This window comes from Cheilinus undulatus, linkage group 8 (assembly GCF_018320785.1).
Source record: "Cheilinus undulatus linkage group 8, ASM1832078v1, whole genome shotgun sequence".
Taxonomy (NCBI): Eukaryota; Metazoa; Chordata; class Actinopteri; order Labriformes; family Labridae; genus Cheilinus; species Cheilinus undulatus.
This window is the reverse complement of record NC_054872.1, coordinates 7257500-7282252: the sequence shown is the minus strand read 5'-3', so window position 1 is coordinate 7282252 and position 24753 is coordinate 7257500. Positions and strand designations below refer to the sequence as shown.

The window sequence follows — 24753 nt, the reverse complement described above, 5'->3', positions numbered from 1 at the left end:
TTAGGCTAAAACCATTTCAGAAAAGAAGTCTTAGGATACATGCTGTCCAGACCTGACGTGGTCTCTGTTTGGGTCTACAGAGGTGGATTATCCTGATTTTGGGTGGAGTATCACTTTAAGAGAAAGGGAAGACTCCATTGGATAGATAGTTTTTACAGACAGGGCACAGTGTCCTGTAATGACCTCACATAAAGTACAGTAGCACTATGTCCAGTCAGGGTCCATGTTGGAATTAGTCCACTGCGTTTGAGGCACTACTTTGGGAGATTTTGATAGATGTGAGTATTCCTGCTGAGTGCACCTCTCTACTGTGCTGTGTTTAACTGTGTATTGTTCGAGTGTGGTGGTCACCCAAGCTGCCACAGTGACTGATGCATGGGATCCCTCTGCGTCCCGTTGTCTTACCTGTCTGAGGGCTCTGCGGTCCGCTGCGGGGCTTGTCTACGTCATCACGCTTGCGGCTGTCCACCGAGCGAAGCGATTGGCTGCGAGAGAGATGGCGACCTTTGCCTAAAGGGGGGATGAGGCAAGGCCGGGGGGGAGGAGGGGGCGGGAGTTAGCAACCACAGCTCCTTCATTGAATGGCTTATATTTTGGGACACAACCGTGACGTGATTGGTCACCCAGAACAGCATCAGCCAAACTTGGGACTTTTGTTGTGCTGTTGGTTTACGTGTGCTGTAAATGTGTGCAGTGTTCATTTATGTGCTGTGTGATCGGGTGTGTTAAAGTTTTTAAATCTCTCTGATAGCATGGCTAACATTAAAAACACATTAACACATCTACAGTGATGACAACCTGGTGTGTGAGATATTAGTGAGAAAAAAGCTGATCACAGAGGAGTAGCAGGGTCAGACATGAGAAGAGATAGAGATAAGGAAGGTTTTTGTTCATTACGCTCTTCAAGAAAAAAAGTTGAAAAGACAAGAATACTTGGGAAGTACATTTTTCCAAGATGTTGGCTTTTTCTCCTCTACATTTCCATTTTTATTTCCAACATGGCAACAGTTTCTAAGAATCTGACATGCCAGATAGCCTGTTTCATATGTCCATGCAGCCGATTTCTCACCATCAGTGGGGCCTGTTTGTAAATTAATCTCTTGCTAAAGCCGATCAAAGGAGAGTGCAAAAAAAACAACAACATTTTTTTCCAACAAGAAAAGCTTTCAGTGTGTTTTTTTTGCTCTTCTTTTAACAAAGAAATGTAGTCCAGTTCTGATCAAACTGCTGCCAAAGCTGCATCCTTGCTGATCTCTTCACCGGCTAACCTTCAAATTCCACATACTCCGTCTGTGCGGCCACCTGCATACAAAAGCACTCCAGAGCAAATCGCTACATCTTTGCACATTTTTGCAGTTCTCTGCTCATGCTCTGGTCTGTTTCTGGTGCATGCCAGATGCACCGTGCTGTCTTTTTTTTTCAACAGATCCACCTGATGACAGCCAGGAAATCTTGCCAATCCAAGGCTATGCAATGCTATTTTTTCTCAACATTTAACCTTCTAAACATTTTGATTATTCATCTTTTTTCTCAAAGTACTGAGTACTATCATACATCCAACTAACAGCGCAGGCATCTCCCCCGTGTTCCTGTCACTCACCCCTTGGTGAGATTGTTTCCTTATAAGTAGTGGCCTTCAACAATTCCTTTGTCGAGAACAAAGAAATGAGATGCACACCTCATCTACATTTAAAAAATCAGAGCATTTTCTGATTTGTTCAAATAAAATTTTGTTTATTTGTTTGTTTGTTTGTTTTTTGTTATGAGACTGTGGGCAGACACAGACAATTTTGTTTGCATGCTTCATCATACGTTTTGTCTAATAAACAGTAAAACCAAGGGACACGAACTCACACGTTCTCATGCAGCAAAGAGTTGGATGTGTGCTCAATCCTATACTAAACCAGGGGTGTCAAACTCAGTCACAGCAGATGCAGGATTCTGAATTTAGATCTAACCTGACAGCCTAACAGCGTCAACATTTAACCATAAACTGTTATCTGCACCGGTAAAAAAAAAAAAAAAAAAAAAAAAAAAAAAAGAGGAAAAGTAACTGAGCACTGATGATAAATGGTTATCAGATTTAAAAAAGTCAAAATCACACGTTTAACTGCTCAAAATCTGATATAAAAGTCAAACTTAACTTAGCCAAACTATTAGTTCAAAAGGTCAAAGCACAAAATTCAAATTCAAAATAATGATTTTAAATGGCAAGTATATTAGTAAGAATGTCAAAGTTGGGTGTTGTAAGAATGGAAATATTACATAAAATTCGAATCATGAGTTTGAAGGGTTAAAACATAAGTTAAAATTTTTAATTGTGAGTCTAAAAGGTCAAAATTTGGGATTAGAAGTCAAAGTTAGGAGTTGAAAGGGTCAAAAGGTAAGATCAAATAGGAAACAGTGAGTTGAAAAGGTCCAAATATGACTTTAAATTCACAACTGTGAATTTTAAAGGTTTAATTTTGATATAAAAAGTCAACACTGTGAAATTGAAATTAATGAAATAGAAAGTCAAACAATAAATTTGATTGTGAGATGTAAAATTGAAAATATGAAATGAAAACAAATTGATTAATTTTCCCCACATTCCTGACTTATCTACATATTTTTACTCTTCACTTTTTCACCTTTCAAAGGTTAAGTTTGCATGTTTATACTGTAGTAAATCTGCAGACCTCATACCAGCGAGCCAATTACAATAGAAGTATGATATAGTCTTGCGGGTCGGGTGCAACAGAACCATAGGCTGGATTTGGCCCCCGGGTCTTGAGTTTGACCCCCCTGTACTAAACTGTAAGTATCATGAACAAGATAGTCCACATATATTAAAACAGGATGTCTACTTTTCATTAAACATCTGTTATAGCGGTGGTTCTCAACTGGTGGGTCTGGACCCAAAAGTGAGTCACGGAGCTGTTTCCCCCCGGTACACATTTGCGTACCAGGGAGGAAAAAGTTCAACAAAGTCTGTACTGTACAAAGCCATACAGTACATCCGAACATTTTTCACGTTGTCCTGTGATGAGTAAATTGTACTCTTGTTCTCAAGACTCATTTTTATTCTTTCCCTGGGTGTTACTAAGATAACAAGGAGATTCCTTGAAAAATGACCAAATTTCAATGCTATCTTGGGAAAATGGATTAAAATCAATTACATGCATGCATGTCTTTGAGTAATTATGTGCTTTTTAAACACAGTTGTTTCATCTTTTCACTTTTTTCAGTCATTTTTTTGTTGCATTTCAGATCTAGACTGCAACATTGCATACATTTTAGTGGTTTAGTGGTTTAAATTTTGAATGTTTTTTTGGGTCACGATTCCTCATAAAGAGGCAGTGGTGGGCACAATTGCCCAACCAGTTGAGAACCACTGTTAAAGAATACAGCCAAGGACAAAATGGGGAAATAAATATTTACAGCTGACATAAATCGACATAAATCCTGTCTGATCCTGCTGGTGCGTATGCAGTTTTTGATATTCAGCAAATGTATGCTTTTTAAGTTTTTACCATGTCTTATTTATCGTTTCTGATGATGTAGGAACAAACCAGGGGAATAAACCCTCCATCAGCAAATATTTTATACAGCATCCTTTGTATGTTCTGTGTTTAGTGGCAGATAAAAGGAGATAAGTTTAATGAGATGGCTGCACTTCAGTCTGCTAAAGAATAAAAACTAAAATCTGCCATGTAAGTAACATAGTGCCAGATGTTCTTAAAGTGGATGGCAGTTGATGCTGAGCAAAGTTACTCAGAAAAGACACCATTAATAATCAAGGCACATAATCCAGCATATTTGACTCTGTGCTTGAGTTTGCAACCAGATTATGTGCCTTCAAGAGAGAAAACTGCAGACAGACATGCTCCAAATCACTCTGCACCATGCACAAATAGAGTCAAAATCGGGCCTTAGACTTTTATCTTGACATTCTGACCTTTTTCAGTATTTCTACTTGTATTCCCTCAATATTTGATTTTTTCTTGACATTTCAACCTGTTCCTTGAAGTGCATGATGAAAAAAGATATCATCTTCCTCCCATTTCTCTTTTTCATGTCCGACCCTCATACTCCTCCTAATGCTGTTGTTTCTGAACAAAAGAAATAATCTTTAAAACAATCCAGTGAAAGCTCTGACACTAGTAAATAAAAGTCTCCAAAGTGATTTTCTGTGTCCTTTAGCCATTTGTGAGTGTAATGATTTTGACATACTGTGCATGCATGGTCTTAAAACCATGTCATTGTAATTTTTCATCGATCAAAGTCCCCTTTCCAACATGCACTCCTTAAGTCAAAGCACTGACTTATAGAGGACGGACACACAAGCAGATGAACAAGATGTCACACAGAAAAAAGCACACAGCACACGCTCTGAGTTAACCACGAAGCATGAAAGGCCACTCACTGACAGACATGGATGTGGAGTAAACGTGGACTCAAACACAGAGAGAGAGAGGAGCTCACCCGAGCACGGCTGAGAGTTACAGGGTCGGCCTTCCTCCACCACCCCCTCACAGAGGTATGAGTCCTCAGGAGGAGACTGACAGGTCCGAGTCCGGATCTGAATCCCGCCTCCGCACTCGCTGCTGCAGTGTGCCCACTGACCCCATGAACTCCAGCCACCTAGAAAACAAAGAGCAGTGGTCACTGATAGAGCACAAGGGACAGAAAGTGAAAAAACACCAGTGGGGAATGGCATTAATACAGCCTACAGCCAGGAATTTCTGTATTATCTCATATAGCGCCAACCGCCTGCTTACATACACAGCAGAGTGGACGTGAAGGGGGCTGGAGTGTTTATCAGGCCTGGAGTTTCAGAGTAAAAATACGTATGATCATTTTCAAAACTCAGAATGATTTTATCTAATGAAATATTCTACTGCAAATAAATATTTTCATTTGCAGCCTTTAAAATAGAGATTTCTATTTCCCATTTCACTTTTGAATACTCGCAGTGACCTGCAACAAGCTGTCTGCGACTCAAAAAGCTATATCAAGGCCTCATCATCAGACAGTTCTTCCAGTCTGAAATGAAGTCAAGCAGTTCAATATGAAGAAAGGAAAACCCTCCAGTTATCCAGCAATCTTTATGCACTGTGTATGATGATGATCCTGAGAGGTTTATTGGTTCTTGCTGTTCATTTTAGAACAACTTATATAGGATAATGAAAACAATGACTTAGCATGTCTGCCCCAAGCAAAAAGTTTTTATTCACTCATCTCTAATGGGTGTCATATTGGCTGTAAGAGGTTTTACACACTCACTTATTAATGCATTTCACTGGCTGGTAATCTAATGAAAAAATGTCACACGCTCAACCCTAGCACACCAACTCTATTCAATGGCCAAAAATCAAACGCATGACCACTTGCTTTTGAAAGTAGTTTCCTCTCACATGGTGTCCTAACAGCACACAGGCACCAGACATCATGTTGTGCTGCATTGCATTGCTTGGCATTGCATTGCATCTCAATGTATCGCATTGAGCCACATTGCATCACATTGCATGCCATTGCATTGTGTAGCTTCAAATTTCATTGAAAAATATTGCGTTGCATCACATTTCCGGCGTTGTATCCCATTGCATCCCATTGCACTTCAATGCATTGCATCACATTTCATTGCATTGCAATCACATTGCATCACATTGTATTGCATTGCATCATGTTGCATTTTGTTGCATCACATTGCATTGCATTGTCTTGCATTGCATTGCATCACGCAGAATCACATGTTCACTTTATTCTCTGTCATATTCTGAAAGAGGCATGCTTTGTATTGACATGCCTTTAACTGCTTTAAGGTGAACGGTTTATCTACTTGTTGACGCAAGTCAAACACTGATGTAGATAATATCAATGAACAGTCATCTCCACTTTTTAAAACAAGCTAACTAACTCTGCAGGGCAAGAAAAGTGAAAGAAAATCAAGGAAATATCCCATCTCCCGCAGGTTTTGTCTTATCTACCCATTTCCTTGTATGTTGCTCATCTCAACACAAGCAACAGAGAGAAAAATAGGAACGGGGCGATGGGGGCAAAGTGTCACACTGCATTGCTTACATGCTACAATGTGAATCAATGAAATCAAGCTGTTTCTGTCGCTGACACTTGCTTGCATCACTTCCAGTTACGATAAAGTGTTACACTGTCCTATCAACAATAGATTTCACAAGAAACTACTCACTTACTACTCACGACTGACTTTCCCAGTTACTCAGGCTGTAACTTTCAGAAACTGCATGTACTACATATAATGTTATCACAACATTTACAATGTGCTGGCATAAAAGATGGAAGCCTGGGTTAACTTGTACCAAAGCAAAAGCTCAAAATCAATGTCATCATAAATCATTTGGAGTAAGGTCCATTTTTAAAATCTGGTACATTACTTGTTTTTTCCTATCTCTAAGTTTATTTTTCAGCACAAAGATCAGTAGCAGACTTTTTTTAAGTACTTCTCTCCATGCTTGATGATCTGCTGGAGTTTGGTACGCTTGCTCATCCCACAGTGAGGCATTTCAAGCAGTAGATTTGGAGAGCAGCCAGAGTTCAGCCTGTGTGAACAAACAGTTTTACAGCTTCATCCAAAACCTGCTTTAAGCTCCTCATACAGGATCAGTACCGTTCAAGTTTAAAGGTTATGACTAAATAACAGTTAGCTAACAGATATACCACATAATTAGTGCATTTTTTATACCAAAATCCCCATGATGCTCAGGAGACGTGTGATCACATTGCAATGAATCATGCGCACTGACCCGAGGGGTTTCCATGAAGTCATATGAAACAAATTAAAAAGTTGATGTACAGAAAACATAATGCCTTCTGCTCTGGCTTTTACAGGCATGAAGGAACTTTAGAAAGTAGGAAAATGTTCCTGTTTTGATTCTACATTTTCAGTTAAGCTCAAACTTAAGTTGTTAAAATCAGAATCCGTATATCTGTGATTCTCTGGGTCCATTTTCCTCTTAACTCCATCTTGTCTGTAAACATCCACAGAAAAGAAGAAAAGCTCTTTAAATCAGACATAAGCCTGCTAGACGCCTGTAGCTGTACTTTCAGAGACCCCATCGTCATGGTCAGAAAGAAGTTAGCTGAACTAAATCTTTCTCTGTCCTCTCTGCTGTCCCTCACAACTGAGGCAATATTTAGTATTTTCACTGAAAGTCACCAGTCCTCTCATCACCTACGACAATGTTTAGTCACAATCTATTCAGTTAGGACTTAATAACCAGTTAGACATAACATCTAGGTTGTTTAAGAGCTGAATAATCCAACAATATTACTGCTTACATCTTGAGTGGCTGACCTCAGATGCCTCTGTTTGGTTTTAAAGGTCACTTAAGGGTTAATTCTTGATTTTTAGGACTAAAAATATGGCTTACATCTCACCAGGGGTAGAAGACCATGGCAGCATAAACATAACAGCTAACCTGCTCCAGAGCAAGTTAACATGAAACTCTGTCTTCTGTAAGCTGCTCTGTAAGCTCCACATCAGAGTGGTTCACAAAGCCCTTTTTCAGGGGGTCAGAATTTTATGATGTGCTTTTATTTTGAAGGGCATGTCTCTGTCACATGCTTTGCCCAACTGCCCTATTTTTATTTAAATATTTTGGTTGTAATTGCCAAAAATAAGACATTTGTGTTGTGATTTGTCATTAAGGAGGTGGAGGTGGATGTTGAGGCTTGAGAACCACTAATATAGAATATGCAGCATGATTGTAAAACATAACCAAAGCAGTAAAGTTGTCCTGTATCCTATAGCAGAAACTATTCAAAGCATCAGAGCTTACTTGTAAGATAACAAAAGCAATTAATCTTTATATTATGTTTTCTCATTCACTTTGGAAACCCCATATGTGCAACTTTAACCACCAAAAACAATAATAATAATTCAAGTAATTTAAGTAACTGTGTTGTGGAGGTGAGCTTCGGTGACTGAATGATAACAGAGAACTTTCCCTCAAATGTAAGCAGCGCAAAATATCAATGAGATGCAAAAACAGAGATGCAGATTCCAGCTGCTTCATTATGTAGCTGTCGTCCATGTCAAATCTAACATTTACATAGAAACAATAACAAAACCGTGTCATGGCAGTTTTATTACAGCAGTGTCCGTATCAACACATGTCCTGTTACATCTATTCAAATTCTCTGGTTTTTAAAACTTTTGAAAATCTCAAGAGTAATGTAAGAGATCAGCTAAAACAAAGCACTGAAGTCTGTTTTTTTTTTGAAAATTAATATAGATAATTGCAAAAGTTCAACATGTCTTAGCTTTCCTGCAACAGTGTGTAATATTTAGCCAAGTAGTAGGTCTCTCTACCGAAAATATATAGCTGATCTATTTTTTTTTTATTAACCTAGAAAAAGCCTTTTATTCATACATGGGGAGGTTCCCCTTCATGGACCCTTCCATCTCAGACTTTTGCATCCTGTAAGTTTCTGCAGTATTACTGAAAAGAACAAATAATAAGAAAACTATTTATACATTTGGGTGATTGAACACTAGTTTAGATAGGGCTTCTTATAAATGTAGTGTTCCATGTTTGCCTTGTTTGTTCTGCTAAATGCTACTAGGCTAAATATTACACACTGCACCTTTAAACCTGGAAATAATTCATCAAACCAATATTTGAATCTAAAAATCCTACATTCATGGACCTTATTTGGGATTCAAATATCATCTACTCTTTCAGTTTAGATTAAATATTACAATTTTATCCAAGCTTGTCATAGAGGACTTTAATGCATGTGCAGGCTCTATCTTGATTGCCCCTCAGCAGAGCCAAAAAATAATGACAACTGGAAATCAAACTTGAATATGAAGGATGCCTCTAAACCAACAACTCTTGCCCTGGACATGTCAAAAACCACAACCTATTTGTGTAACTTCTCCTAAAAATGTCTTACCACTGTAGAGATGGCTATTTCTTAATATTTCTATCCAGTTCAGGCCTAAAATGCAGGTTAAATGCTCCATCTAAACTAACACAGCTATTCTCCACTGTTCTCCAATTATGTCTATGTGCCTATAATGCTCTTTAACCAGGATATAAGCAGCAGTGGACTGATAGCAATAACATCTCATAGAAATAGTGTAATTAAGCACTATTAAGAGCCAGAATAATAACGTTAAGTCATACGCTTCGCCATGATAAACTCACACGTAAAGCATCGGAAGACCAGAAAGGATAGAAATGCTAACTTTAGCCTCATTCTGCAAACCAACTTTGCAATGTTTAGCCACCGCTGCTGTGCCCTCCTCTTATAGAAATAACACCCAGTTTTGACTGTTTCATGGATTTGTTTTCTTAACTTTAGACATGCAATGCATGTATATTTTGTTTTCATTAAAATGTGAAAGTATTTGCCCTTAAACATCCCTAAAATGTGTCTTATTACAGGCCACATTTATCCCACAAGTCCATGCAGAGGTCTTGATTCTGATATCAAAATGAAATCAAGCCTGTGTTGCTTGAAATGAGACAAACAAATCAGCTTAGGTGAAGCAAAATACACATGAGTGTCTGAGAGAGGCATTAGCTAATTTGGATTGCACATAAGATGTTTATCTGGACGTGAATGTGGCTTAAATAAGAGTAATAAGATATTTTAGACTAGAATTAGACAGATATGCTCTTTTGAATTTTGCAGAGCACCACAGGCTGTTTCTCTCTTAATCTGAAAGGAGATTGGAGAGGAGATATTTCCCTTAAACCAGGTGTGATAAATGCCATTGTCATTGTCAAATTCCCTGTTTGACCATTCTGATTTAATGCGCTCCATTAAGATGTGTGCTGATATGATGAGGAGCGGGTAAAAAGCCGCCCAATGGCTCTCTCTCCCTCTCTTTCTCTCTCTGTGTCCTGCTCGCTCATGAATGTTTAATAGAACAGACAGATGCCTTTCAGCCCCCACAGGCAACGACAAATATGTATTAATCTGCATGAATAGAACATGAAGCTGGCTGGCATCCAGACACACAACATTTTAATTACTCGCGAGTCAATTTCCTTTGGGGTGAGGGCCGCGACGAGGGGGGGCGTCGAGGAGGGCACTTGACTTCGGCAAAGGAGTCAGATATGCAAACACACGTGTTCCCCGTCCCTCCTCAGCTGTGTTTATCCTCCATGTCTGCGCTGCGAGTCGAGATTTTCGGATTAAGAGAGACAGATTCCTGTGTAAAAGTTCACATGTGTAAACACTGTCCTGTCCCTCCAGAAATGAAATTAGCAGGCACCAGTGATCACAGTCAATATCAGTTTGTTGTCAGCGGACTGACCGAGTGTGGCTCCAGTGTTTATGTTTGGCTGTGAAATTGGATTTGCTCATGTTTTTGTGACTACACTCAATCAGCACGTAACCAGAAACTGACCATATCATCCAGTGGAAGAGCAACCAGCAATAACACGAGTTTACAAACAGCACCTGATTACACGCTTATTCTAACCATCAGCTATTATCTGTTGAATCGATGCATCAATAACTCATCAAATCAACACCCAGACTCTTACTAACACGGGTACTAGGAGACTTAGAAGTAGGACTAGGTGTTGTCAAGGTAACTGCAGGGTTTGAGGTCAGTGATTCATTTCCTGCCAGAGTAAATCAGCATAATTCTGCAATAATACATCACCACCTGCTGACCAATCACTTTTCTTGACTGCAAGGCTTGCCAGGATGAAAAGAGCATTCAGTGTTTTCATTAGAGAAGTGTTTGTCCAACAGAATTATAATTGATCACATTTATATATTGCATGTATTTTTGTACTTGCCCTTTTTGATATTAGCTGGGTTGCAGCTTTCTTTGATTTATTGTCAAACATTTTTACTTCACTACAGCTCCACTGACAGCATATAAAGCTGATCAGTCTGCAAGATCCCCTGAGGAAGATCCTCTAGACCAGTGATACTCAACGCGTGGCTCGAGACACATGTGGCTCTTTTGTGATGATTTGTGGCCTTTGTATGTCTTAATTTGAAATATTACATTAAAATTATTCCCCAGAAATCCTTAAAATGAAAATTTTGACTTCAGAAATTATCCATTGCAAGTCACATTAATCAGTTTGTTTCCCACACTTAAACAATAGGTTTTAATGGTCAAACTTAATTGTCAACCTTTATTTTTCTCTGTACCTGTATATTTTCAATGCCCTTTTCTCAATTTTACCCCCCCCCCCTTTTTTTCTTTTTTTACTTTTTTTTTTTTGCCACTTTTAATCAATTTCTAACACTTCAGTTTCAGTTTCAGCCATTTTTATCCTGCTCTTTTGTAATTCAACCCCCTTTTTATCCACTTTTTACCAAATTAAGCTGCCTTTTTCCATAAAATGCCACTTCACCCTGACCTTGCAAAGCAGATGGCTATGCCCGTTTCCTTGTTTTTCACTGGCGAATCCATCTTGCAAAGCTCCCATCTGAACCGTTTGGGCCCGGTTAGAAAGTGACAGACCGATCAGCGTCGAGGGGCAGTACTTTATGGCGTGGCAGAGTTCTGATGTAAACAAGCAGCAGCAAGAGCTGGTGCAGTTATGGAGGCATGGATGCTGCTAAAGCCCCAGTTTTATCAGAACTTGAAAACATTTCTTCGTTAAAAGAAGAACAAAGAACAGCTGTGAGTTTTTTTTTTCAAAAACGACAAAAGTCGAGTACTTACATGTCTATAGTCGCCATGGTTATTCCTCAGTAGGTGTGCACATGCAGCTCCATAGCTGCTATGTCACGTGGTTTGTTGCTCTTATTGGCCCGTAGAGATGTGACAGACAGAACATTCATCCAATGACACTTCGAGTTTTTTTCAAATCCTCTGCCTTTTCTCAAAAGTTTGCTACTGAAGCTTTCCCAGGTGGATGTGTGAAGCAAATCCATCTGGCGTGTCAGGTAAACTTCACCCTATTTTCACCTTTATAGCTTTTTTGCCTATCTTAGTCACTTTTCCCTCTTTTTTTGTCACATTTTTGACCACATGTAATTCAATTCTTTATGACTTTTCACCCAATTTTCACCATTGTATACCTATTTTGTCCCCTTTTCACCCATTTTTCACCACTTTTGTGCCGCTTTTTGACCATGATTGCGCCTTTCAATTATTTTTTTGCCACTTTTAATCAATATCTGCCACTTTTATCCCATTTTTGCCCTTTGTCATCAGTTTTACCCACTTTAATCCTGCTCTTTTGTAATTTTTTCATCCTTTTTAGCCACTTTTCACCCATTTAAGCTTATTTTTTCCCTGGAAATGCGACTTAACCCTATTTTCCCCTTTGTTTTATAGCTTTTTTGCCTGTTTTAGTCACTTTTGTTGCCACATTTTTGACCACCTGTAATTCAGTTTTTTATGACTTTGCACCCATTTTTGCCACTTCTCAGCCAATCTTGTCCATTGTATGCCTATTTAGCCCTCTTTTCACCCGTTTTTCACCACTTTTTTTGCCACTTTTTGACCATGTTGGCCACTTTTCACTTATTTTTTTGCCACTTTAACCCATTTTTTAACACTTTTCACCATTTAGATTGTGGCTCTTGCAAAGACATTTTTAACAATTTGGCTCTTTGATTGAGCAGGGTTGAGTAACATTGCTCTAGATCAAAACGTGGCCTTTTGATAAATAAAGTCCGGCAAAAACTACAAGCTAAATGTGATGATTTGAGAGCCAACTCCTCCTTTTCTGATCAAACACTTTGGTGCCATGTAAGTGGGCAAAATTTGTCAAAGGGGCTGTTCAATTCAGTCTACTATAGGGGATCCCAGTGGTTCTCAACTGGTAGGCTGGGACCTAGAAGTGGGTTCGGAGCCCTTTTCACTGGATTGTGGATGTGGTGCACAAAATAAGAATTGTGACAAAAGTCCAGAAACTTCTTTAAAACATGTTCTATCTTTCCTTTTTGCTCTGTGACATGGTATATACTGTTTGAAGTCCAAAGTGTACTATTTTTCATGAAAAAAAAAAAAAAAAAATCCAATTGGTTGAAAAATATTTGTAATTAGGGTTGCAATCTAATTGAGGAGTTGATGGCATGTTCTAAAGAGTTAAAAACCACTTCCTTTAAGGGCATTTTGTTAAATTTTGCCCACTTAGAGGAACCAAACATGACACCTTTTCAAGGCTTACTACTAAGAGTGGACCTGAGAGAGTCTTTGTCATATTTTGTCCACTTGGAGGCACTAAACATGACACCTTTTTTGGATTTTGGCCACTAAGAGGGCACAAAGAAGGAAGTTTGTCAAATGTTATCCACTAAGAGGGGACCCAAAAGAGTCTTTGTCAAATTTCGTCCCCTTGAGGCACCCTAAAGGGCACATTTTTTTCAGGTTTTGGCTTCTCAGATGTAACCAAAGAAGGAAGTTTGTCAAATGTTATCCACTAAGAGGGGTTCCTAGAGAGTATTGGTCAAAGTTCGTCCACTTGGAGGCACCCTAAATGGCACCTGTCTTCAAGTTTTGCCCACTAAGACGGCACGAAAGAAGGAAGTCTGTCAAATGTTATCAACTCAGAGGGGACCCTAGAGAGCGTAAGTCAAAATTCGTCCACTAGGGCACCCTAAAGGGCACCTTTTTTCAAGTTTTGCCCACTAAGAGGGTACCAAAAAGGGCACATTTGCAAATGCTACCCTTTGAATGGTGCCAGCTAGGCAGTTTGTAAAATTGTGCCCATTTAGAAGGTACCTGAAAGGGGACTTGGTCAGACTTTACCTTATGTATAGGGTACCTATAGAGGGCAATCGTCAAATTCTGCAGATTTACAGTTCACCCAAGAAGGCATCTTGTCAATTTTTGCCCATTTGGAGGGCACAAAGAGGGAACATTGCCAATTGTGCAAGCTTAGGTGGCTGTCTAGAGGGCACTTAGTCAAATTTGCCTCATACAGGGTACCAAAGAGGCAGGTTGCTCACTATAAGGGCACCCTGGGAGTCACTTCTGACTTGAAGGGCATCCATGAAAGCCCTTTGCCCATTTAGAGTGTGCTCCAGAAGGCCCTTTATCATGTCATTGTCCCTTTTGCCCCTCCTCTGAGTCCACCTGTGCCAATCAGGAAGCAAGCTGACCAAAGACAAAAGACATGATAGCAAACATGAAGCGTAGAGTTAGATTGATATCTGGAGGCAACACTTCTTAATTTGTGCTGACAACGGTAGTTTAATTCTAGCTTTTTTGGGCTGTGGCATGTTTTTTTTTTTACATTAAAAGAATTCCAGGGCACACCATAGACCAAAAGCATTAAAAAATACACAAAATAGTAAGAAATCCAGAACAGTATGGATGCCAAAATGTCTGCCATGTCCGTAAGTCTTGCACACCACTTGTCACTTGCCAGCAGCTTTGTGCCTCCTGACTTCTCATCAGTCAGAAAGCATGCAACTCCTCCTGCAGCTCATTAACACTGTGAGGTAGATCTTCTAAAGTATTAAAAAATAATCCAGGGTCGAGGGTGATGCTGTTAAGTTTGATGGCTTTGCTCCCCTATGATGACAGAAAAACTTAATACATGAACTAATAAATGATGTGGCTGTTGTGCAACTTCCTGAGCATACACTTTGCCTGTATCTTTTCCTGAATAAAACGTGGTGGTAACTATCTGTGGTTCCAGCCAAGGCTTTCTTCATATTCTCCCTTTGGTGCACTGTTGCTGTGGTTATATAATTATTATGATTTCACATCTTCATCTCCAGGGAATCATGAATAACATGTCTCTGCAGTCCATCACCAAATTTTGGCCACAGGCCTCCAAAAGACAAAACCACAGTCCAAACCATTGGAAACATTTTAGCAGGCAGTATTCAGCACCAAAACAGGGATTCTATCAGGCTGCATCAGTCTTTGAGATTTGAAGCCTCCACATTGGCAGCAGCCAGAGCTGGAGATGTTATTTTTTGTGTGTATATGTTTTATGGTTTCCATCCATTCATCTGCACAACTTGATTGAACACAATATCTCAAAAGTGCACGGAGGAGTTTTCTTCAAACTTTGCACACAACTCCACTCTGACTCAAGGATAAACAGAAATATTTTAGAGGTACAATGTCAAGCTGAAAAAGCATCTTAGCCCTTCTCGACCCACCACAGAACTTTCTGATGACCGCACTATCTGGCAATGTGACCTATGAGTCTAAGAATGGTAGAAAGTAAAGAATAGTATTTCTCTCAGGTGGTAGCTGTGATTTATGAATGACTGACCTTTAGTTAATTCTAGTTTAAAAAAACACAAGATTTAAACTACTTTTTATTCAAATGTGTACTGAATTTTTGCACCACTTCTCTATTTTGCTGTTAAAGGACATTCAGAGGAACCTTGACATAGTAGTACAGCAGTGACATAAACACAGTTTTATTGAATTTTGTACCTATTCTCTGAAAAACTTCAGATTTCAGTCCCCTAACGATGTAACTTCAGCATTACCATCACTTTAAATCTCCCCTTATTTAGACAAGGCTGTATTATCATAACATTGTCTTATGGCATATTAACAAGTAGACAGATAAACTGATGAACAATCAAATCTACTTTATCATCACAGATCTTACTTTTTATGCAGCTGTGATTCAAAATATATTAATTTAGGCCTAATGGGGTATTTTGTAATTATGCCCTTTCTCTATTGAATGTAGTTTCAAAAATATTGGTACACGTGCTTTGCTCGGAGTCTCTTCTTACACCAAGAGTCTATTCTTGAGTTCAGTGCTGTTAAAAAGTATTTGCTCCCTTTCTTTTATTTCTTTTTTTTCCTTTCTTTTCTTTTTTGCACATCTGTCACATTTGAATGTTTCAGATCATCAAACTAATGTTCTATATTGGACAAAGATAACCTGAGGAAATAAAAATGCAGTTTTTCAGATGATGATTTCATCCATTAAGGGAAAAAAAGCCATCTAAACCTACATGGATCTATGTGAAAGAGTAAATATCTCCCCCTTCTTAAACCATGAACTAATTGAGATTGACCACATTGTTTTGGAAAGCTGAGTTCAATTTCCCTAGCCACACCCAGGCCTCATTACTGCCAGACCCTTTGAATCCAAAAATCTCTTCAATAGAACCAGTCTGACAAAGTGAAGCAGGCTAAAAGATCTCAAAAAGCAACACGCCATGGTGCCATCTAAAGGAATTCAAGAACAGATGAGAAACAACATCAGTGACATCTCTCAGGCTGGAAAGGGTTAAAAATATTTCTAAGGCTTTAGGACTCCAGCCAACCTTTTTCATGTTTTTATATTCTTGGTGCAAGACGAATTCCCTAAGGGTCAATAAAGGTTTCATTCATTCAGCCATGGTGAGAGCCATTATCCACAAATGGAGAAAACTTGGAACAAAGTTGAAACTCATCCAGGAGGTTCCAAAAGAACCCTGAACAACATGTAAAGACATGCTGGCTCACTAGACTCAGTTAGGGTCAGAGTTCATGATCCAACCATAAGAAAGACACTGGGCAAAAATGGCATCCATGGGAGAGTTCCAAGGCCAAAACCACTGCTGACAAAAAGAACAACACAAAGACTTGTCTCACATTTGACAAAAAAAAAAACAAAAAAAAAAAAAACAAAAAAAAAACATCTGTATAATCCTCAAGACTTTTGGACAAATATTCTGTGGACTGATGAGACAAAAGTTTAACTTTTCCATCTGGAGTAAAACTAACACAGCATTTCCTCAAAAGAACATCATACCAACAGTCAAACATGATGGTGGCAGTGTGATGGTCTGGGGCTGCTTTGCTGCTTCAGGACCTGGAGGACTTGCTGTAATCGATGAAACCATGAATTCTGCTCTCTACTAGAAAATCTGAGTCGAGACAAGACCAAGATATTCAAACTGTGGTCTTGAGAGTGGTCTACAGACCAATTTGAGTACTAATTATCACTGTCATTTAGAGTCAGAAATCAGCACAGTGAGCATGGTTTTGGACTTTGGGAGGACGCCAGAGCACCCTGAAAGAACCTGTGAACGCATGGGGAGAGCATGCAAACTCCACACAGAAAGTCTTAGGTGGCAGTGCTGACCACTGCACCACCATGCAGTCCATATTTTAACTCTTTTGGGGTTGTTGTTTTTTTCCATTCAAAGACAAGAATCATAGTTTCTTATGTTGTTGTGTACTCACTGGTCTTTAACGGTGGGGCTGATCTGCTGAAATGATTTTTTAAAATGATAATGCCAATGCTGTGAATAAGCTAATCCTACTGACAAACACATATTTTTATGTACCTCCTGGATATTAGAAACAAACCAGCGCTCTGCTGTCTTCTCTGGGTGACACACTCCTTTATCACCATGAGCACAGACACTGTCCTGCTGACCCAAATACTCATGACAGCTCCCAATATAAATCAATCCACCTCATAAAATAATGCCTAGAAATGCACTATTTACCTGTTAATGAATATAAAAGCTATCACAACCTCTACATTATTTGTCTGGACCCTCATTCCTATCACTAAGAAATGAGGTAGATAAAAGGTACATACTGACCTGTAATGAATCACTACCTGACTTAGCATGGCATAAGTACAAGTTAAGCTGTGCACTTTTTTTTCGTGTTTTATTTTTCAGCTTTAAATTCTAACATCTTGGCATATACATCAATCTGGCACATAAAATTCAGATGTAATAAATGATGGACAGAATAATTATTCATGATAAGTTTTATATTTGCTCCCCATCCAAACATCCATGACCATCCATTCCAGTTTGAACCAAAAGTGTATTTTGGGGGACTAGAATGAGGCAGATGTAGCAGAATAACCTTCAGCTGTTCTCCTCCTTCATGCACGGGTTTATTGTGAACAAATATGCTTTATGAATACAGAGGAAGATTAACTGCAGTTTAGAGCAAAGGACAGAAGCTCCTTCTGTCAAATGATGGCTCTGCAAAGGCGAGAGAAAAAGAGGGGGTGGGGTCCATTTACAGATAAGATTCATTCCTCTGTGAGAAAAAAAAAAATGACAAGAATGAACTTTTTTTTTCTCTTTCCTGCCCAACAGTAAGACTCCAGGATAAGGGGAGGGGTGGGGGGAGCTGAGAGTGATGCAGTGTTGTCTTTCTCCCTCTGCAAGGGCATTTCATTATGTTCTCAATAATTCAGAGGGGGTCTTTTGTCCCCTGGAAGCAGGAAGCTGCTGCTGAGTCCAAGTCACCTCGATAATCCTTCAACTCATCTTCCTCCTTCACCTCCAAAAATCCTGGCTCTACTTTGACCAAACACACATATTCCTCCTCCATTATTCCATGTCTGCACAGTGTGGATTTACAGTTCAGTGGGTGCATGTAGGGCTGGGGGAAATATCAATTTTTCTTCAATATATTGCTTTTTTCCCCAGGTTTAATGCACAGTAAAAATTATGTTTACAATAGAATCACTAACTGAGGCTAAATATAATTCAATTTTTTAAATCTATTTTATATCATGAGTGAAAAAACAACATATCGGTTTATGACCATGACAAAAATAGAAGTCCTATACACTCAGTTTTCCATATCTTATTGTTTTAAATGATCAAAAATTGCATGTTAACTTCTACACAATATCAAAATTTCACAAATATTTTGGCGGCCATTGTTCCACACCAGTTACAGCAAATCAGACTGGACTTTTCCTGCTTTAGCTCAGTTAGATTTACCAAAATTATTTCTATTTGCTAAATGCCAGGATAATGAGAAAAAACATTTTTAGGACTTTCTTCAAAGTATTGTACGTGGCCCCTTTACGAATAAATAAATAATAATAAAAGTCAGAAGGTTACATACATTCCCTAAGTATTTGCCTGCATTGCCTTTAAACTGTATGACTTGGGTCAAGTGTTTTGGGTATCCTTCCAGAAGCCTCTCACCAGCATTTGCTGGGATTTTGTCCCGTTCTTCCTGACAGAACTGGTTTAACTGAGTCAGGTTTGTAGGCCACTTTGCTCGCAAACACCTCTTCAGCTTTGCTCACAGATTTTCTCTCGGATTGAGATCTGGGCTTTGCGATGGCCACTCCAAAACATTGACTTTGTTGTCATTAAGCCACTTGTAACTAATGTGGCGGCGTGCTTAGGGTCGCTGTTCATTTGGAAGACCCGTTAGCGCCCAAGCTCTAACGTCCTGGCTGATGTCTTGAGATGCTGCTTTAATATTTCTACATAATGTTCTTTCCTAATGATGCCATCTATTTTCTGAAGTGCACCAGTCCCTCCTGCAGCAAAATGCCCCCACAACATGATGCTGCCACCCCTGTACTTCACAGCTGGAATGGTTTTCTCAGGCTAAAGCTTCCCCCTTTTTCCTCCAAATGTAATGATGTTCATTATGGCCAAATAGTTCCATTTTCTTTCATCCGACCACAGGACACGCCTTCAAAAATTAACCCCTTTGTCCCTGTGTGCATTCACAAACTGTAATCTTGCTTTTTTATGTTGCTTTTGTAGTAATGGCTTCTTCCTCTCTGAGTGGCCTTTCAGCCCATGTGGGTACAGGACTGGTTTCACTGTGGATAATGACACTCTCTTACCAGCTTCAGCAGCATCTTCACGAGCTCTTTAGCTTTTGTTCTAGGGTTGATGTGCACATTTGGCACCAAAGCATGTTCATCTCTGGAACACAGAACCCGTCTCCTTCCCGAGCTGTATGATGGCTGAACATTTCAATTGTGTTTATACTTGTGTATAATTGTTTGAACAGATGAACGTGGCACCTTCAGGCATCTGGACTGAGGTTGAACACGTCTTATAGAGGTCCACAATTCTCTTCCTGACATCTTGCCAGATTGCTTTGAGTTTTCCCATCATGTCATACAGGAAGTAGTGTGTTTGAGGTGTACCTTAAAATACATCCATAGGTGTGCTTTCAATTAACTCAAATGTTGCCAAGCTTCCACAGCCATGACATCACCATCATCATGTTTTCTGGGAAGCCATTATCAAAGATTCTCATAGGAATAAATGGACTTCTTGTTGACTTGCCCCCATAATATGTAAATGAGGGGTCAACTTTTTAAGGGTTCTCATTACATGTCTCTTCCTGCTACGGACACGAAGAAAACAGACACTGGAATACTGTGCAGTCTTTCTGAAAAACTCAGGTTGTTAACAGTTGATTTCAAACACAGGCTTTTATTTAGGCCCCATGTTGATGCTACCTCCAAGAAGGTTCAACAAAGATTGCTCTTTTTGAGGAAAATGAGAACCTTCCATGTTTCTACCGAGATGATGACTCTCTTTTACAGAAGTTTTATTGAATCTGCTTTAACCTTTTGTATTGTTGCATGGTTTGGACACCTGAACCTGTCCAATAAGAATCGTCTCAGTAGTCTTGTTAAAACTGCTGGAAAATCTCAGGAAGTCAGCAAGCTGGGGTAATGTCTATCTATAACAGACAGGTCTTGAGGAGGGCTAATGCTATTCTGGATTGTCCTAATCATCCACTTGGAAACGAGTTCGAGCTTTTGCCCTCAGGCTGGCGTTTTAGGGCTCCTATGAGGAGGACTAAAAGACTTCAGGTCCCTTTTATCCCCAGTGCAGTTTATTTACTTAATGACAATTAACCCTTAGGTTGCTCCTGTTCTTCTTGCACTATTATTGCTCATTTGCACATCCACTCATTGCACTTTTAAATTACTTGGTAGTAATTTTCCATTTTTGGTATGAGCTCTGGACTAAACTTTAGTTAGTGATTTTGTGTATGTGTATGGTGTTTTTTATATTGTGTTGTTTTATGTTTTTTAATTCTGAGGTTGTCATTGTGTACCTTGTCTTTTGTGTGCCCCTGCTGCAAAACTAATTTCCCTCCACAGGACAATAAAGAGATTCTGATTCTGATTCAGGGGTCATCAATTACATTTGTACAAGGGCCAGGCACTTTGGGGGCTGAACTTTCAAACAAACTAAAGAAATTTCTAAAATGATCCTAGAAACATATATTTGTTTAGATAGTCCTATGTCCTTTCAAATATTTTTTTATTTTATTTTGTTTTGGTTTTTTTTGGCATTTTTGTGCCTTTATTTGTTAGAGGAGGACAGTGGACAAAGTTGGAAAGAGGGGAAAAAGCAGGGGAGAGACATGCGGTAAAGGCCCCAGGCCGGACCCAAACCCAGGCCGTCCACGCACATGGGGCGCGCCCCAAACCTCGAGGCTACCCGCGCCCCTTTCCTTTCAAATGTTTGTAATTTTAAGGCTCTAACAGTGAGATCAGTCCCTTTATCACAGCTAGCCACAAGGGGGTGACTGAGATATTTTACCTGTAAATTTCTATGGCTGTCATGTTGTCTGTTACAAGGTTTGACACTAATATGTTGTGTAGTGATGTGTGAAAAACCTGTAGCCAAAAGTTTCCACAGAAAATGTGAGATTTTATCAAGAATGGGCTGATAAATATGTCTGACATCAGTTATAAATGGACGTATCATGAAGTCATTCCTGATAAAAACTGTTTCAGTCTTGGTTGTTTTTGGAGTTGTTTACTGTAGAGTGTTTATTTAAAAAAAAAAAAAAAAAAAAACAGAAATCCCACAACATTATGTTTTCCTCTGCACATCTGAATTTGATCATGGTTCTGGGGGCCGGATGGGAAGATGTGGGGGGGCCTCGTAGGGCCCCCAAGCTGCCAAATGATCATCACTGATTTAGGCAGCTTTAGACAGTGTAATTTCTAAATGGGTTTATAAAAACAACAAAACTGCACAACAGTAGGCATTTAGGCCTTTTGTTGCAGGTTTAATCATGTTTGGATTTTACTAGATTCATATCATGGAGGTATTGTGGTATTTGAAGTATATCAAAAGGAAATAATAGATCATGTTTCCCCATAAAACTTAAAAGTACCATGATTTGATTTATGGTCCATGATGCCCAGCCCTAGCTGAATGCATTTTGCATTTTTTGTGAACTTTCTGAAAATCACCTTGGCCTCCTATTTGGAGAGGTGAGATGGGTGGATGGGCATCTCCGCTTTCAGCTCCAGTTTCTGCAGCTTTGAAATCATTAATAGCTGCCAGTGAACCCCCCAACCCCCCAACCCCCCACCCAACAACAACCCCCCCCCCACACAAACATGCAGAGAGAGAGAGAGAGAGCTCTAGGGTTAGGGTTACTGCAGATTTATTGATTGAGAAGTGTGCTGTGATGGGAGAAAGGATGGGGGGGGTATGCTGTTGAAGATGTCAGCTGTTGTGACAACGAGCCTGAAGCTGCGGAGCGAACAGAGGAGGGTGAGGAAGAATGTAATAAATACGGAGACAAGAGGACGGAGGGAGAATAATCATGAAAACATAAAATGCAGGCAGAAACGGGGCGAATGGTTCACACAAAGCTGTTGGGCTGAATGAAGGATAAGGCGAGTGCTGACACCCAGAGGACAGAAGCAGTCAACTGCACGGCGGAGATAACAGGCGGTGAAAGGAGCGAGCATGGGGGGGGGGGGGGGGGGGGGGTGAAGAGCGACCGGCGCCGAAAGGGGAAAAAAATGTTGGGACAGATAAGAGGAGAGGTGGAAATGAAAAGAGCAGTCAGCTTATGTCAGATGAAAACGCTCACGTGTGAGTGTTCTCATAAAGACGGATTCATGTTTTGTCATTTCCTTTTTTATTTACTTATTTCTGCGGGCATGGCTGACATTCACTGTTTATTACTTCTCTGTGATAACGAGCCATTCAATTCACCCACTGATTTTCTGCTCTGACTGGCAGTAACAAATGCAATTTTCATATTAAGCCCTATAAAACACATATTAACTTATTATTTAAAGAACATGTTTGATTTATTGAATTCTTAATGCCTTTTTTGTTGCGAGTAAAATCTCTTCCCTGCAGTTTCTTTGAAGCCAAATGCCATATACACTGGTTGCATTAGTTTTGATAGATTAATAAAGCATAAAACCTTGATCATTGCATTTCTAGCCAGCTGAAGTCTTCATCAGTCCTATTATCAAGGATTGCAGACTGTAATGTCACACAATCAACCAATCAACCTGAAAGTCAGAGTCAAATTAGGGCTGATTGATTTTGGAAAAGAAAAATGACATTGCTGCATATCTTTTTTTCTGCAAAATGTAATATTCAACTCATTCATGCAAATATCTAATCAGCCAATCACTTGGCAGCAACCAGTGAAAATAGGCAGCAGATGATCTGCTGAAGTTAAAACCAAGCATCAGAATGAGGCAGAATCATTGCTTGTTGTTGGTCTAACTATTTCACACGCTGCTGATCCACTAAGATTTTAACACCATCACAGCCATCTGAGTGGTGAGAAGAAGAGAAAATATCCAGTGAGCGACAGTTCTCTGGGTCAGGATGCCTTGTTGATGACTGCTCTGAGGTGGTAGAAAAACAACAATAACTCTACTTGTTACAACCAAGGTTTGCAAAAGAGCATCTCTGAATGCACGACAACCATGAAACAGATGGTCTGCAGCAGCAGACGACCACACCTGGAGCCACTCCTGTCAGCTTACAACAGCAAACTGAGGCTCAATTCACACAGGCTCACCAAATGAGACTATAGAAGAGTCAATCAATCAATCAGTCAATCAACCAATCAATCAATCAGTCAATCAATCAATCATTGTTTGTATAGCACCAATACATAACCAAAGTTATCTCAAGACGTCTAGACTGTTCTCTCTGTTGGGGCCTATAATAGACCAGCATTAACCCTTAATATTATAATAGCGCTATACTTTATTATAATATAGACAAACATTTATTCATTAAATATAGCAGTGAAGTAGCATTGCTCTAACCTGACACGCCAGATGGATGTGTTTCACACATCCATCAGGAAAACGTCCCATAGACAGTGTCTGGAAAAGGGCAGAGCCTTTGAAAAAAACTCAGAGGGTGATTGGATGAACGTTCTGTCTGTCACATCTTTAGGGGCCAATCAGAGCAACAAAACGTGATTTAGCTGCTACAGAGGAGTAAACTCCATAGAGAACTGCATAACTCGTACCATGGTGACTGCAGACTTTTGTCATTTTTGAAAAGAAAACAACTCACTGCTGTTCTTTGTTCTTCTTCTACTGAAGAAATGAAGGCAAGTTCTGATAAAACTGGCACTTAATCAGCATCCATGCTAATCTCTTCCACCATAATTGCACCAGCCTCTTGTGGCTGCTTGTTTACGTCACAATTTTGTCACGCCCCTTGACACTGATTGGTCCTGTCACTTTCTAACCGGGCCCAAACAGTTCAGATGGGAGATTTGCAAAATGGATTCACCAGTGAGAAACACAGAAACGGGTGAATCCATCTGCTGTGCAAGGTTACTTTGATGGACTACTGGCATACATAAGTTAAAATAATTCAAAATTTAACCCTAATGTGTGAGATAGAGTGAAAGCAACAGAGGACCCAATGAAGACCCCTGTGGTACCCCATGCCTCACAGCACAGGACTAAGACAACATGTAACAAAATGCGTTGTGATCTGTCTTATAGAAGTGGACCCAGAAATGTCAATTAACTCTCAAGTCTGTCCAGTAATACAAAATAAACAGCAACACCTGTGTCAACAGCTATTAACAAATCATTCACCACCTTTGCAGGTGATGTTTCTGTGGAGGGATTAGCCCTAAAAGCTGACTGAAAGAGAATATTTGATGTTGCTTGATCTGATCAGTCCAAGATCTGCTGCCACATTTGAATGTTTGGGTCAGAATGAACGCCTGCTAGACCACCAGCAATTTTAAATCAGTGTTTTTCTACCTTTTTTTGTCCAAGTCACACCTAAGATCAAGCCAAAACCTAAGGCACTTTACATCCACATACATTCAAT

The 24753-nt window shown here is 39.6% G+C and overlaps 1 protein-coding gene across 1 annotated transcript in view; it reads right to left on the bottom strand.

The window, feature by feature from the left end:
* The window catches only part of adgrb1a (adhesion G protein-coupled receptor B1a), a 151601-nt gene extending 147011 nt beyond the window's left edge, over positions 1-4590 (bottom strand). Inside the window, exons 1-2 of the mRNA XM_041793579.1 lie at positions 4465-4590; positions 406-510 (exon numbers count right to left, since the gene is read on the bottom strand). The gene's annotated coding sequence lies outside the window, so the exon portion shown is untranslated. The remainder of the gene's footprint in view (positions 1-405; positions 511-4464) is intronic.
* Positions 4591-24753: the final 20163 nt, after the last annotated feature.